The following is a 14,989-nucleotide window of genomic DNA, read 5'->3' on the forward strand; positions in this document are numbered from 1 at the left end:
GACCATCCTGGCTAACATGGTGAAACCCCGTCTCCACTAAAAATACAAAAAATTAGCCGGGCGTGGTGGTGGCCGCCTGTAGTCCCAGCTACTCAGGAGACTGAGGCAGGAGAATGGTGTGAACCCGGGAGGTGGAGCTTGCAGTGAGCCGAGATCGCGCCACTGCTCTCCAGCCTGGGCAACAGAGCTAGACTCCGTCTCAAAAAAAAAAAAAAACTTCGGGATGGTCCGAGTGCAGTGGTGTTTACAACTAATTTATCACAACCAGTCACAGATTTCTTTGTTCCTTCTCCACTCCCTACTGTTTCACTTGACAAGCCAAAAAGAAAAAAAGAAAAAAGGAAAAAACAAACAAACAAAAAAACACATGGAATTCTAGGCAAATCAGTTCCACACATAGCAATTGACTGCTATGCCTGTTAATTCTGCTGAGCTGCCTTTTCCCTCCATTGCCAGCCTTAAAGGATCAGTTTTCTATTTAATTAAGGTTGTTAAGAAGAAAGGGGCCGGGCCGGGCGCTGTGTAATCCCAGCACTTTGGGAGGCCAAGGTGGGCGGATCACAAGGTCAGGAGATCGAGACCATCCTGGCTAACACGATGAAACCCCGTCTCTACTAAAAATACAAAAAATTAGCCGGGCGTTGTGGCGGGTACCTGTAATCCCAGGTACTCGGGGACTGAGGCAGAAGAATTGCTTGAACCCGGGAGGCAAAGGTTGCAGTGAGCCAAGATCATGCCACTGCACTCCAGCCTGGGCGACAGAACTAGACTCTGTCTCCAATCCAAAAAAGAAGAAAAGAAGAAGGAGAAGGAGAAGGAGAAGGAGAAGGAGAAGGAGAAGGAGAAGGAGAAAGGGGCCAGGCGCGGTGGCTCATGCCTGTAATCCCAGCACTTTGGGAGGCCGAGGCGGGTGGATCATTTGAGGTCAGGAGATCGAGACCAGCCTGACTAACATGATGAAATCTGGTCTCCACTAAAAATACAAAAATTAGCTAGGCGTGGTGGCATGTACCTGTAATCCCAGCTACTTGGGAGGCTGAGGCACAAGAATTGCTTAAGCCCAGGAGGCAGAGGTTGCAGTGAGCCAAGATCACGCCACTGCACTCCAACCTGGGCGACAGAGTGAGACTCTATCTGAAAAAAACAAAACAAAATAAAACAAAAAAGAAGAAAGGGGCCAGGCACAATGGCACACACTGTAACCCCAGCACTTCGGGAGGCTGAGGTGGGCGGATTGCTTGAGCCAAGGAATTCGAGACCAGCCTGGGCAGTATGGCAAAACCCCTTCTTTACCAAAAAAAAAAAAAAAAAAAAAAAAAGCCAGGTGTGGTGGCGTGCATCTGTGGTCCCAGCTACATGGGAGGCTGAGGCACGAGGATTGCTTGAACCTGGAGGTCAAGGCTGCAGTAAGCCATGTTCGTACCACTGTACTCCAGCCTGGGTGACATAGTGAAACCCTATCTCAGAAAAAAAGAATAAGAAGAATGAGAGAGGTAGATTCCAGAAATGATAAATAGCAAGCTCAATGTTGATCTTAGGTGAAATTCTAGAATGGGATTTGTGGGCAATACAAAAAAGAATTGGTGGTTCTGAGAGCTCTCACATATTCACTAAGAGCAATTCTGCTGAACTTGATTTCCTTCTTGTCAAAGTATATGTCTTCCTTGGACAGTTGGATTGTTTACCGAGGGCCAATTTCGTACCAAGCATTGTGCTAAGAGTGTAGATAGATACAATAGGGGTGAACCAAAAGGACATGCCCCCTGCCCTTACCATGTAGTGAGGAACAGTCGTTAAACCAAAAGGCGCATGAATAAATATATCACTATAAACTGTGAGAAGTGATATGAAGGATGGCAGGATGGTGGGAGAATTTCACAGGAAGACCTGATTTAGATTTGGCAGCAGGGAGGAGCTTGGTCTAAGGAAAACCTTTAAGAGGAACTCATATTTAAAGATAAGTAAGAGGCCCGGCATGGTGGCTCAAGCCTGTAATCCCAGTACTTTGAGAGGCTGAGGCAGGTGGATCATGAGGTCAGGAGTTCAAGACTGGCCTGGTCAATATGGTGAAACTCGATCTCTACTAAAAATCCAAAAAAAAAAAAAAAAAAGCTGGGTGTGGTGATGCATTCCTGTAGTCCCAGCTACTCAGGAGGCTGAGGCAAAAGAATGTCTTGAACTCGGGAGTTGGAGGGTACAGTGAACCAAGATCGCACCACTGCACTCCAGCCTGGGCGACAGAGCGAGACTCCATCTCAATAAATAAATAAATAATAAAATAAAATAAAGATAAGTAAGAGTTAGCCAGGGTAATAGAGCAGAAAGAGTATTCTCTTTTTTCTTTTTTTTTTTTGAGACAGAGTCTTGCTCTGTCGCCCAGTCTGGAGTACAGTGGCACGATTTTGGCTCACTGCAAACTCCACCTCCAGGGTTCAAGTGATTCTCCTACCTCAGCCTCCCAAGTTGCTGGGATTATAGGCACAAGTCACCACGCCTGGCTAATTTTTGTATTTTTAGTAAAAACAGGGTTTCACCATATTGGCCAGGCTGGTCTCAAACTCCTGACGTTGTGATCCACCCGCCTAGGCCACCCAAAGTGCTGGGATTACAGGCATAAGCCACTGCACGCGACCATGAGTTTTTTTTTGTTGTTGTTTTGGGTTTTTTTTGCAATGTTGTCTCGCTCTGCCGCCCAGGCTGGAGTGCAGTGGCTTGATCTCGGCTCACTGCAACCTCTACCTCCCAGCTTCAAGCGATTCTCCTGCCTCAGCCTTCTGAGTAGCTGGGATTACAGGCCTGGTCCACCATGCCCAGCTAATTTTTGTATTTTTAGTAGAGACAGGGTTTCACCATGTTGGCCAGGCTGGTCTCAAGCTCCTAGCCTCATGTGATCCACCTATCTCGGCCTCCCAAAGTGCTGGCCCTGAAAGGTATTCTGAGCAGAGTAAACAGCATGGGCAAAGACCTTGAGTCAGTAAAGTAATGAGTTTGAGGAACTGAGAGCAGGCTGATGTCACTGGGAAGTAGTAGGAGAGTGAGAGTTGGAGCTGGAGGGTGAACAGGTCAAAATTATGCAAGCTTTAAAGGGCACAAAAAGGTTGGCTTTCATCCTGAGGGTGCTAGAAAGTCATCAAAGTAGTTTGTGCAGGAATGTAGCCCAAATTATCCAGTTTTGGTTTGGAAAAATTTAAACATAGGCCAGGCACGGTGGCTCATGCCTGTAATCCCAGCACTTCAGGAGGCCAAGGTGGGCAAATCACTTGAGGTCAGGAGTTCAAAACCAGCTAGCCAACATGGTGAAATCCTGTCTCTACTAAAAACACAAAAATTAGCCGATGTGTCAGCGGCACCTGTAATCCCAGCTACTCAGGAGGCTGAGGCACGAGAATCACTTGAAGCAGGGAGGCAGAGGTTGCAGTGAGGCGAAATCGTGCCACTGCCCTCCAGCCTGGGCAACAGAGTGAGACTCCGACTCAAAAAAAAAAAACTTTTAAGCATATATGAGAATAGATACAATTATATTATAGCACCCAAAATTCCCATCAATAGCTTCAAAATTATCATTTTATGGCCAATTTTTAGGATTTGGGAATAAAATAGAAATTCCCAGGAATTCTCAGAAATTCTTGATATTAAAAACTATTCTGTATTTTCATAACACTTGATTTAATGTTTTAAATGTTAGTATGCAAGATCTTCAAAGAAAAAGACTTTTTTTAATTTTTAAATTTTTTTGAGACATGGTCTCTCTCTCTGTCACCCAGGCTGGAGTGCAGTGGTGCGATCTCAGCTCACTGCAACCTCTGCCTCCTGGGTTCAAGCGATTCTCCCGCCTCAACCTCCCTCCCAAAGTGCTGGGATTACAGGCATAAGTCACTATGCCCAGCCAAAATAGTTAACATTCTTAAAATAAAAAACATAAACATGCAGGCCGGGCGCGGTGGCTTACGCCTGTAATCCCAGCACTTTGGGAGGCTAAGGCGGATGGATCACCGGAGGTCGGGAGTTCAAGACCAGCCTGACCAACATGGACAAACCCCATCTCTACTAAAAATACAAAATTAGCCAGGGGTGGTGGTGCATGCCTGTATTCCCAGCTACTTGGGAAGATGAGGCAGGAGAATCGCTTGAACCCGGGAGGCGGAGTTTGTGGTAAGCCTAGATCGTGCCATTGCATCAGCCTAGCAACAAGACTGAAACTCCATCTCAAAAAAAAAAAAGAAAGAAAGAAAAGAAAAAGAAAAACATAAACATGCAAAGCATTAGTTGCCTTGTCTAATAGTCTTGATATTTGATTCCTGACAGATAGTCCAGATGTAAGAGAAATCCCTTTCATTTGAATTGATGTCAGTTGAATTGCTAAAAATACATCCAGAAGCGTCTTTAAATTAGGGATTAGAGTACATGATGCTTCATACAAGCTCATTTACTTTTATAATGCTTGCCCTGATTTTGGTTTTACTGTTGAAGTTGATAATATTTTTGCAAATTCAGATTATAGATTAGTTCTGATTTCACTGGTATTTTATAACAGCATTATCTCTTCTTTTGCATTTCTTCTGCTAAAGTATTTACAGATGACTGTAACCCAGAGCGAATATTCAAACACGAAAAACTGCCAATGAACATTATTGAATAGCATTCAAATAATCAACATTGAGCTTTCCTAACGCGATACAGAATTCCAGATTGAAATTCCCAGTTTTAGTATTTACCAAAATTTGTTACTTCTTGGATCACCACTCATTGGATTTATATAAAGCAAACTGTGCATATAAACTCATTACTATTTATTTTACTTGCAGAAATGCTTGTGCTTAGCAGCAGACAGGGCCATGAGCACATATTTGTGACATGGCAGTGAAGACGAATTGACAGGGATGGGTTCATGCCGTGTTTTGGAGTGAGCAACACCACCAGGATATCACGACTCTTTTTTTAAAAAAAGTTTTAATTGTTTAAATAAATTTTTCATCTTAATTTTTGTGGGTACTTAGTGGGTGTATATATTTATGGGATACATGAGATGTTTTGATACAGGCAGGCAATGATTATACAACCCATTTTAATAGTCTCAATGCGCTCCATCATCATTTTGTTGACACAGTACCAGTTTGAGTTAACAGGATGGGTATTAGAAACCAATAGGGAGCCGGACGCAGTGGCTCACGCCTGTAATCCCAGCATTTTGGGAGGCCAAGGCGGGTGGATCGCCTGAGGTCGGGAGTTCAAGACCAGCCTGACCAACATGGAGAAACCCCGTCTCTACTAAAAATACAAAATTAGCCAGGGTGGTAGCTCATGCCTGTAATCCCAGCTACTCAGGAGGCGGAGGCAGGAAAATCGCTTGAACCCGGGAGGCGGAGGTTGCGGTCAGCTGAGATCGCACCATTGCACTCCAGCCTGGGCAAAAAGAGCGAAACTCCGTGTTGAAAAGAAAAAGAAAAAGAAACTAAGATGGAAATAAGGCCGGGCGTGGTGGCTCATGGTTGTAATCTCAGCACTTTCAGAGGCCAAGGAGGGTAGATCACTTGAGGCCAGGAATTCGAGACCAGCCTGGCTAACATGGTGAAACCGCATCTCTACCAAAAATACAAAAGTTAGCCAGGTTTGGTGGGATGCGCCTGTAATCCTAACTACTCGGGAGGCTGAGGCAGGAGAATCGCTTCAAACCGGGAGGTGGAGGTTACAGAGACCTGAGATCACGCCACTGCATCCCAGCCTGGGTGACAGAGACTCTGTCTGGGGGGGGAAAAAAAAAAAAAGGAAGAAAGAAAGAAAGAAAGAAAGAAAAGAAACTAAGAGGGAAATGAGTTTGGATAGTTGGGGTGGGTGAGGACTCTCAGAAAGGAGGGAGGGCTTGCCAGCAAAAGGGGCATGTTTTCGTGCGTAAGAAATGACTGGGGAAAGCGAAAGCGGTCGGGGCACCCGTGATGAGACTGGCTGGCTCTAGAAACATTAGCAGGATTTCATCCACACTTGCTTGGGTAACTTTCTGTTGTCACTGGGAAGCCAGTGGGACTTTCTCGTCCCAGATGAACCAGGGCCCATACACTTATCACTTTCACTTGTTCCTAGAGGCTGTGTAGTGTCTTGGCTGCCTGAGGGTGCAGGGACTATGCTCATACAGTGGGACGGTAACTCGGCATACACAAATTAGGTGCTTACAGGTCTCACACTTGTCACTCGGCTCCATTCAGTTTCATACTTGGTTCTTTCTCTTCCATGATCTCTATTTTGTTCCTTGAATAGACCAGGACTCTGTAAGCTGAGACTTCTGGTAAATTCCTTTCCTTGCCAGTTTACTCTGACTTTGTACCCACAGTTCAAGGCTAAATCCCTTTTTGTCTGGGCTACTGGTTGCCAAATCCCTTTTTGTCTGGGGTAGTCATTTCATGTAGAGACTGCTTCTGTACCCACATGCTTATTCAAATGCGGTAGTGAAATAAAATCAATGCACAGCCATACAATTACTACATAGCCTGTGTAAAGAATGATGCAGATCTATTTATACACAAATATGGTAAGCTCCATAATATATTATTAGATTTTTAAAAAGTAAGTTTCCAGATGACATTTATAGTAGTACACGTGTATGTGTGTGCGTGTGTGTGTTTATAATTGCATAGAAATTGTTCTGGAAGGATACTTGCTAAACTCAACTCTGACAAGTGTGTAAATGACAGGAATGAAATTACTTTATTTTTTAGTTTGTTTTTAAATTATTGTAATTTGCAAGCATCACTTCTATAATGTGAAACAAAAATTTAAAACCCCAAACCATTGCTCTTCTTAGAGTCACTTGAATTGGTAGCCCTGAAGAAAATTCCTAAATTAGACTTTCTTCTGTTCTTGACTGAACGAGGATGAATGGATCACCCAATCCTGTGCCAGGTACAGGAATAAATGCTGGACAGTTACAGATGAAAGAGAGCAGGCCGGGCGCGGTGGCTCAAGCCTGTAATCCCAGCACTTTGGGAGGCCGAGATGGGCAGATCACGAGGTCGGGAGATGGAGACCATCCTGGCTAACACGGTGAAACCCCATCTCTACTAAAGAATACAAAAAACTAGCCGGGCGAGGTGGTGGGCGCCTGTAGTCCCAGCTACTCGGGAGGCTGAGGCAGGAGAATGGCGTAAACCCTGGAGGCGGAGCTTGCAGTGAGCTGAGATCTGGCCACTGCACTCCAGCCTGGGCAACAGAGCGAGACTCCGTCTCAAAAAAAAAAAAAAAAAAAAACAGATGAAAGAGAGCATGTTGCCCTTTAAGGACTTCAAAGTTTACAGAGAGAAGAGACCAGAAAACAAGAAAATAAAGTACAGTATGATATATGCCTCAGAGCTATACCTTGGAAAGAAAAAGGATGGACAGCACAGACTTTAAAGCAGTAACAGGAGTGGGGAGGAAAGCCTTCCAGCGAAGGTAAGAATCAAGAGAAGTCTTTTATTTTCCCTGTTTCTTTATTATTAAAAAATGTCGGCCGGGCGCAGTGGCTCAAGCCTGTAATCCCAGCACTTTGGGAGGCCGAGACGGGCGGATCATGAGGTCAGGAGATCGAGACCATCCTGGCTAACATGGTGAAACCCCATCTCTACTAAAAAATACAAAAAACTAGCCGGGCGAGGTGGCGGGCACCTGTGGTCCCAGCTGCTCAGGAGGCTGAGGCAGGAGAATGGCATAAACCCGGGAGGCGGAGCTTGCAGTGAGCTGAGATCCGGCCACTACACTCCAGCCTGGGCGACAGAGCGGGACCCGTCTCAAAAAAAAAAAAAAAAAAAAAAAAAAAGTCAAACATAACTGAAAAGTTGAAACATCTGCAGATCCACCACCTAGATTCAATGATTGAACATTTTGTTATATTCACTTAATATGTAATACAAATAAATAAATGCAAAACCATTTGAAGATTCACCCCTAAATGTTTAAACCCCAACTCCTAAGAATGCCATTATCAAACAAAAATAACTTTAATCCTCCCCACCACCTTTTTTTCTTGAGACCGAGTCTTGTTCTGTCACCCAGGCTGGAGTGCAGTGGCATGATCTTGGCTCACTGCAACCTCCGCCTCCCGGGTTCAAGTGATTCTCCTGCCTCAGCCTCCCAAGTAGCTGGGATTACAGGCATGCACCACCATGCCTGGCTAATTTTTGTATTTTTAGGAGAGACAGGGTTTCACCGCATTGGCCAGGCTGGTTCTGAACTCCCTACCTTAAGTGATCTGCCCACCTCAGCCTCCCAAAGTGCTAGGATTATGGGTGTGAGCCCCTGCACTCGGCCTCCCTTTTAATTATCTAATAGCTGATTTGTAATTTAAAAATCATCCCATTTTCCTCAAAACCTCTTTGATACGTTGTTTTTTTCTCACAATCCAGGATCCAGCCTAGGTTCAAATATTGCATATTATTGTGTTTTGTATTATGTCAACTTGGTTAAGTTGGAAGTGTTTCCCAGAATCTTTTTCCCTGAATGGTTTCAGGTTACAGCTGGCCAAAAGAGGAATTTGCACGACCTTTAGAAAGCAGAGGCTGGGCACGGTGGCTCACACCTATAATCCCCGCACTTTGGGAGGCCAAGGCAGTGGATCACGAGGTCAGGAGTTCGAGACCAGCCTGGCCAACATGGTGAAACTCTGTCTCTATTAAAAATACAAAAAAATTAACCAGTCATGGTGGCAGGTGCTTATAATCCCAACTACTCGGGAGGCTGAAGCAGGAGAATCACTTGAACCTGGATGGTGGAGGTCACAGTGAGCCGAGACCGCGCCACTGCACTCCAGCCTGGGAGACAGAGCGAGACTTCATCTAAAAAAAAAAAAAAAAAAAAAAAAAAAAAAAAAAAAAAGGCAGAAATGAAGCTTCCTGAGTAGCTGGGACTACAAGCATGCACCAGCATACCTGGCTAATTTTTGTGTTTTTAGTAGAGACGAGGTTTCACCATATTGGCCAGGCTGGTCTCAAACTGACCCCGTTATCTGCCTGCCTCGGCCTCCCGAAGTGCTGGGATTACAGGCGTGAGCCACCACGCCCAGCCGCAAGTATTATTCTCTAAATGTCATGTGGTTAGATATGGTGACAAAAGTGTTAGTGAGCTCTAGCTTGTCCTTGCTTTGCTCTGATCAGTGTCCAGAAATGCTTGCCGATTCCTGACCCTGTTGACCACCAGTGACCACCAGACACTTGGTGATGGATCCACAGAGGTGGCGGCTGCCCAGATGGCTCTTCATGAGCCTTCTCAGCACAGCCCAATGTCAGTGGCCAGATGCACTTCCCTCCCCACATTGGTGACTCCTCTTTTGATTCTCTGACTAACCTCTTGGTCTTTCACTTCCCCAGCTTCTTCTACAATTGTGTAAAGCATAATTCCCATAATAAATTCCTTATCTCATCATTCATAAAGGTTCTGCCTCCCTGACTGATGCACTTACTGGTACTGGCCATGGTTTCAGGGGACAGATAACATTAAGGATAGGAATTGGAAACTGGTTCTCTGATCTGATTAAACTTAAGTACATTCATGATTGTTGCCAGCAGTAAACTTAAATTCTTAAACTCTACATGTAATCATTTGTGATAAATGCTTACAGAAGGCAAAGCTTTGGGTAGCCAATTATTTGCTGCTGTAGAAGATTCTAATAGAAATAGGAATGTAATGAGGAATGTTGGTTGCTTCTACATATGGGAAAAGTTTGGAGAAAGAAAACAATGAGCTAAAGGCTTTAAATTTCCATCCCAAGATCTGGAAAATGGACCAAAAAACTTGAAGACTGCCTTTAAAAAAAAACCTCTTATCTCTGGTGGCCTCAAGGTCAAGATTTCTGATCACCAAACCCTAAGTGTCCACTTGCAGCAGACTGAATTTCAATGCAAAGTGAATTCATAACCTACCAGGGTGTCTTATGTTCAAAATAAGACATAGATTGGGAAGGAGTCACCGTGAGCCTTAGGATACAGACATGTGGATGGATTCCTATGCGGCCAAAGACCTTCAACCAACCTGTGGCCCTGCAGGCTGCATGTGGCCCAGGATGACTTTGAATGTGGCCCAACACAAATTCATAGACTTTCTTATTTTTGAGACAGAATCTCCCTCTGTCACCCAGGCTGTAGTGCAGTATCACGATCTCGGCTCACTGAGACCTCTGCCTCTCAGATGTGAGTGATTCTCCTGCCTCAGCCTCCTAAGTAGCTGGGGTTGCAGGCACGCACCACCACACCCAGCTAATTTTTTTGTATTTTTAGTAGATATGGGGTTTCACCATGTTGGCCAGGCTGATCTCAAACTCCTGACCTCAGGTGATCCACCCGCCTCAGCCTCCCAAAGTCCTGGGATTACAAGCTTGAGCCACCACACCCGACCATAAACTTTCTTTCTTTTTTTTTTTTTTTGAGACGGAGTCTTGCTCTGTCGCCCAGGCTGGAGTGCAGTGGCCGGATCTCAGCTCACTGCAAGCTCTGCCTTCCGGGTTTATGCCATTCTCCTGCCTCAGCCTCCCGAGTAGCTGGGACTACAGGCGCCCGCCACCTCGCCCGGCTAGTTTTTTGTATTTTTTTAGTAGAGACGGGGTTTCACCATGTTAGCCAGGATGGTCTCGATCTCCTGACCTCATGATCCGCCCGTCTCGGCCTCCCAAAGTGCTGGGATTACAGGCTTGAGCCACCGCGCCCGGCCTAACTTTCTTAAAACATGAACTTTGGCCAGGCGCGGTGGGTCACACCTGTAATCATGCACTTTGGGAGGCCGAGGCAGGTGGATCACCTAAGGTCAGGAGTTTGAGACCAACCTGGCCAACGTGGCGAAACCCCGTCTCCACTAAAAATACAAAAAGTAGCCAGGTGTGGTAGCAGGCACCTGTGATCCCAGCTACTTGGGAGGCTGAGGCAGGAGAATTGCTTGAACCTGGGAAGCTGAGGTTGCAGTGAGCCGAGACAGCACCACTGCCTTCCAGCCTGGGCGACAAGAGAAAACTGCGTCTCAAAACAACAAAAACAAAAACAAAACAAAACCAACCAAAAAAACACAACATCAACAATAAAATCATTATGAGTTTTTTTGTGACTTTTTTTTTTTTTCTTTTTTCTTTTTCCTAGCTCATCAGCTGTTGTTAGTGTATTTTAAGTGTGGCCCAAGACAATTCTTTCAATGTGGCCCAGGGAAGCCAAAAGATTGGACACCCCTGCCTTAAACCCTAAATTCAGCTGACCCTCCTCAGCCAAAGAAAGTGACCTTCCTCTATATCTGCAGTTAATCTTCTCTTACCTGAAGAACCTGGGATGACCTCCTCATAGGAATCTAACCCTTCCACCTCTTTTAGATCTGTAAGCGCAGAGATTCAAGTCACAGCAGGCCCTAGGGTGACTCATGAGGAAATACCATACAAATCAAAAGAATATTGAGAGTTTGTCAATGTATACATTGCTTCATGTTTTCTTTTGACAGAGTTTCATATTTACAGCAAAATTATAAGAATAGTACAAACAATTCCCTTTACCTTTTACCAAGATCCTTAAATGCTGATTTATTTACTGACTGAAACTCAGGGAATATGTAGGGGAACAGATCTTGAAAGAGTTGGGTCAGGATGGAAGAAATATAATTTTGGATTTGGATGAATTTATTTATTTATTTATTTATTATTTTTTTAAGACAGAGTTTCTCTCTGTTGCCCAGGTGGAGTGCACTGGCACAGTCTTGGCTCAGTGTAACCTCTGCTTCCTGGGTTCAAGTGATTCTCCTGCCTCAGCCTCCTGAGCAGATGGGATTACAGGCGCCTGCCACCACGCCCGGCTAAATTTTGTATTTTTAGTAGAGGTGGGGTTTCACCATGTTGGCTAGGCTGCTCTCGAATTCCTGACCTTAGGTGATCCACCCACCTCGGCCTCCCAAAGTGCTGGGATTACAGGGTGAGCCACCATGCCTGGCCTGGATGAATTTATTAGTAAGAATGCACACCCTAAAAAAACCTTTATCAGCCAGGTGCGGTGGCTCACGCTTGTGATCCCAACACGTTGGGAGGCTAAGGCAAGAGGATTGCTTGAGGCCAGGGATTTGAGACCCGCCTGAGCAACATAGCAAGACCCCATCTCTACAAGAAAACAAAATAAAATAAAATAAAATAAACCTTTCTGGCTTCTGGCTGAGGAGAGACTGCCCCTCCCTAGGCTAGCCAGTTCTTAGAGATAGAGATAGCAAAGGGCTTAGCCAGAAGCATGTATTTGATATGCAAACGAACCAGTCCCAGAGCCACACCCCCTCTAACTGTCCCATACATCCCTAAAGGCAAAATTTCTCTCCTCAGGGCCAGGTCCCAGTCAACTAGGGACTAACCTATACCCCAAAGCCACTGAAATTATTCAAACTAGTCAATACTAAAGGTTCACCCCACCCTACCTTGCCCTTCCCACAAAACGCGCCACCCCAAAGAGCAGTAGCCTATACCTTCCCCATAATTCTGTCTTCTGCCCTTTGACCACCCAGTGTCTTTTCCTCAGGGCCCTGCATGCTTCCTGTCCCTAGGACCGAGGAGTACAATAAACTCTGTTTTCCTGAACCTCTCCTGTCTCCTCTTGTGGCCATACCTGACTGGCCATCTCATAAAAGAATGCAAAGCAGCCAGGCGCACGCCTGGAATCCCAGCACTTTGGGAGGCCGAAGCAGGAGGAACACTTGAGACCAGGAGTTTAATACCAGCAACATAGTGACACCCTCATCTCTACAAGACTATATTGTGGCGCACACCTGTAGTCCCAGCTACTCAGGAGGCTGAGGTGGGAGGACTGCCTGAGCCCAGGAGGTCAAGGCTGCAATGAGAGTTAGGATTATGCCATTCATTGCACTCCAGCCTGAGAAACAGAGAAAAACCCTGTATCTAAAAAAAATAAAAATAAATAAATGTAAAAAACAATTTTTAAAGAAGGGCACTAAGCAGAGATCCTGAATTTAAGGTATCTGTTCAAGTTGTTTGGGAATGGCTTTAGAAGTTCGCTCTTTTTTTTTTTTCTTTCCTTGGGACAGAGTCTCACTCTGTTGCCCAGGCTAGAAGGCAGTGGCAAGACCCCGGCTCACTGCAACCTCCGTCTCCCAGGTTCAGGCGATTCTCCTGCCTCAGCCTCCCAAGTAGCTGGGATCACAGGCACCTACCACCACACCCAGCTAATTTTTGTATTTTTAGTAGAGACAGGGTTTTGCCATGTTGACCAGGCTGGTCTTGAACTCCTGACCTCAGGTGATCCACCCGCCTCGGCCTCCCAAAATGCTGGGATTACAGACATGAGCCACCGCACCCGGCTTTAGTAGTTTGCTCTTAAACCCAAAGATGGCTTGCATGGATGAAGTTAAAATATCAGAACTCCCAATACTTAAGAGGAAGGTATCCAGGGTGCTAGAGTGAATTTATAATGTAAAATCAGCTAATTATATTCCTTGGTAGGATCTTCCAAGGTTTGGTGGACTCCCCTCACCAAGGTTTTGAGAAATACATTCATGAGAACACTGGCATTCTTTTTTTTTTTTTTGAGGCGGAGTCTCGCTCTGTCGCCCAGACTGGAGTGCAGTGGCACAATCTCGGCTCACTGCAAGCTCCGCCTCCCGGGTTCACGCCATTCTCCTGCCTCAGCCTCCCGAGTAGCTGGGACTACAGGCGCCCGCCACCTCGCCCGGCTAGATTTTGTATTTTTAGTAGAGACAGGGTTTCACCATGTTAGCCAGGATGGTCTCGATCTCCTGACCTCGTGATCTGCCCGTCTCGGCCTCCCAAAGTGCTGGGATTACAGGCTTGAGCCACCGCGCCCGGCCTAACACTGGCATTCTTGAAGTACTCTGTAGTGGTTACTCTTTGAAGACAAGGCTTGAGAATGGGAAATGCAATTATCAAAATGGGATCCCTGAATTAATACAATGAGAATGATGGGACATTAGGGTGTCCACAGCCAAGTGGAGGCACTTAGTAACCAAAACAAAGTTAGTGTAGTTACTGTTATGGGTAGCAGAGCCAAGGCAGGCATCAAAGCAGTTTGGCCTGCAGAGCGTTGGCATTGGCTAATGGATCATAGTGTTCCAAGGACAGGAATGGATAGGCAGCCTACTAGGGTCTTACTTGATTTGTGTAAGTGGAAAAGCTCTAGTTATGCTGGGAAAAAAAAAAAAAAAAAGTCTGACTTCTTTTTTTTTTTAGACAGAGTCTTGCTCTGTCACCCAGGCTGGAGTGCAGTGACATGATCTCGGCTCACTGCAACCTCCACTTTCTGGGTTCACACCATTCTCCTGCCTCAGCCTCCCCAGTAGCTGGGATTACAGGCACGCACCACCAGGCCCAGCTAATTTTTGTCTTTTTAGTAGAGACTGGGTTTCACCATGTTGGCCAGGCTGGTCTCCAACTCCTGATCTCATGATCCGCCCACCTTGGCCTCCCAAAGTGCTCGGATTACAGGTGTGAGCCACCGACTTCTGACAATAAAGAGTAAGAGCCCTTCAATCAATTATTAGATTAGAGACAGTCCCCAAGCCCAGTCCCCTTGAATGAAGGAAAGATCCTTTGAGGAAGGATTTGCTACATTGTCAAAAAGTTACACTGTAAATCTTCTTCTTAGCATTTCCTCAAAGAGATCTGCAGCCATAAGGCAGGGTGACTGTGCTTTGAGAAGGGGAAATGACCAGATACTTAGGAGTTAGTATACCTTGGCTCTGAACTGGTGCTAATCCTGGGAGAAGCAAAATGCCACTGTGTCCTATTGTCAGAGTAGGGGCTCATGGAAGTCAGATGATCTGTGAAGTTTTGGCTTGGCTCCATCTCACCGCAAGCGCAGTGGTTCCCAGAACTCACCCCATCATTATTTCCCCGGTTCCAGAATGCACAGATGGGTATACATTGCAGTTTGGATCTATTCAGTAGGTGTCCGAGTAGACATACTCAACAACTGGTAGACTTGTTATATTGGTTCTCTGACCCATAGAATGAAGGCTATCTTGATAGAAAAGGCCAAGTGGAATCCAC

The sequence above is a fragment of the Rhinopithecus roxellana genome, chromosome 15 (assembly GCF_007565055.1).
Source record: "Rhinopithecus roxellana isolate Shanxi Qingling chromosome 15, ASM756505v1, whole genome shotgun sequence".
In the NCBI taxonomy this organism is placed as follows: domain Eukaryota; kingdom Metazoa; phylum Chordata; class Mammalia; order Primates; family Cercopithecidae; genus Rhinopithecus; species Rhinopithecus roxellana.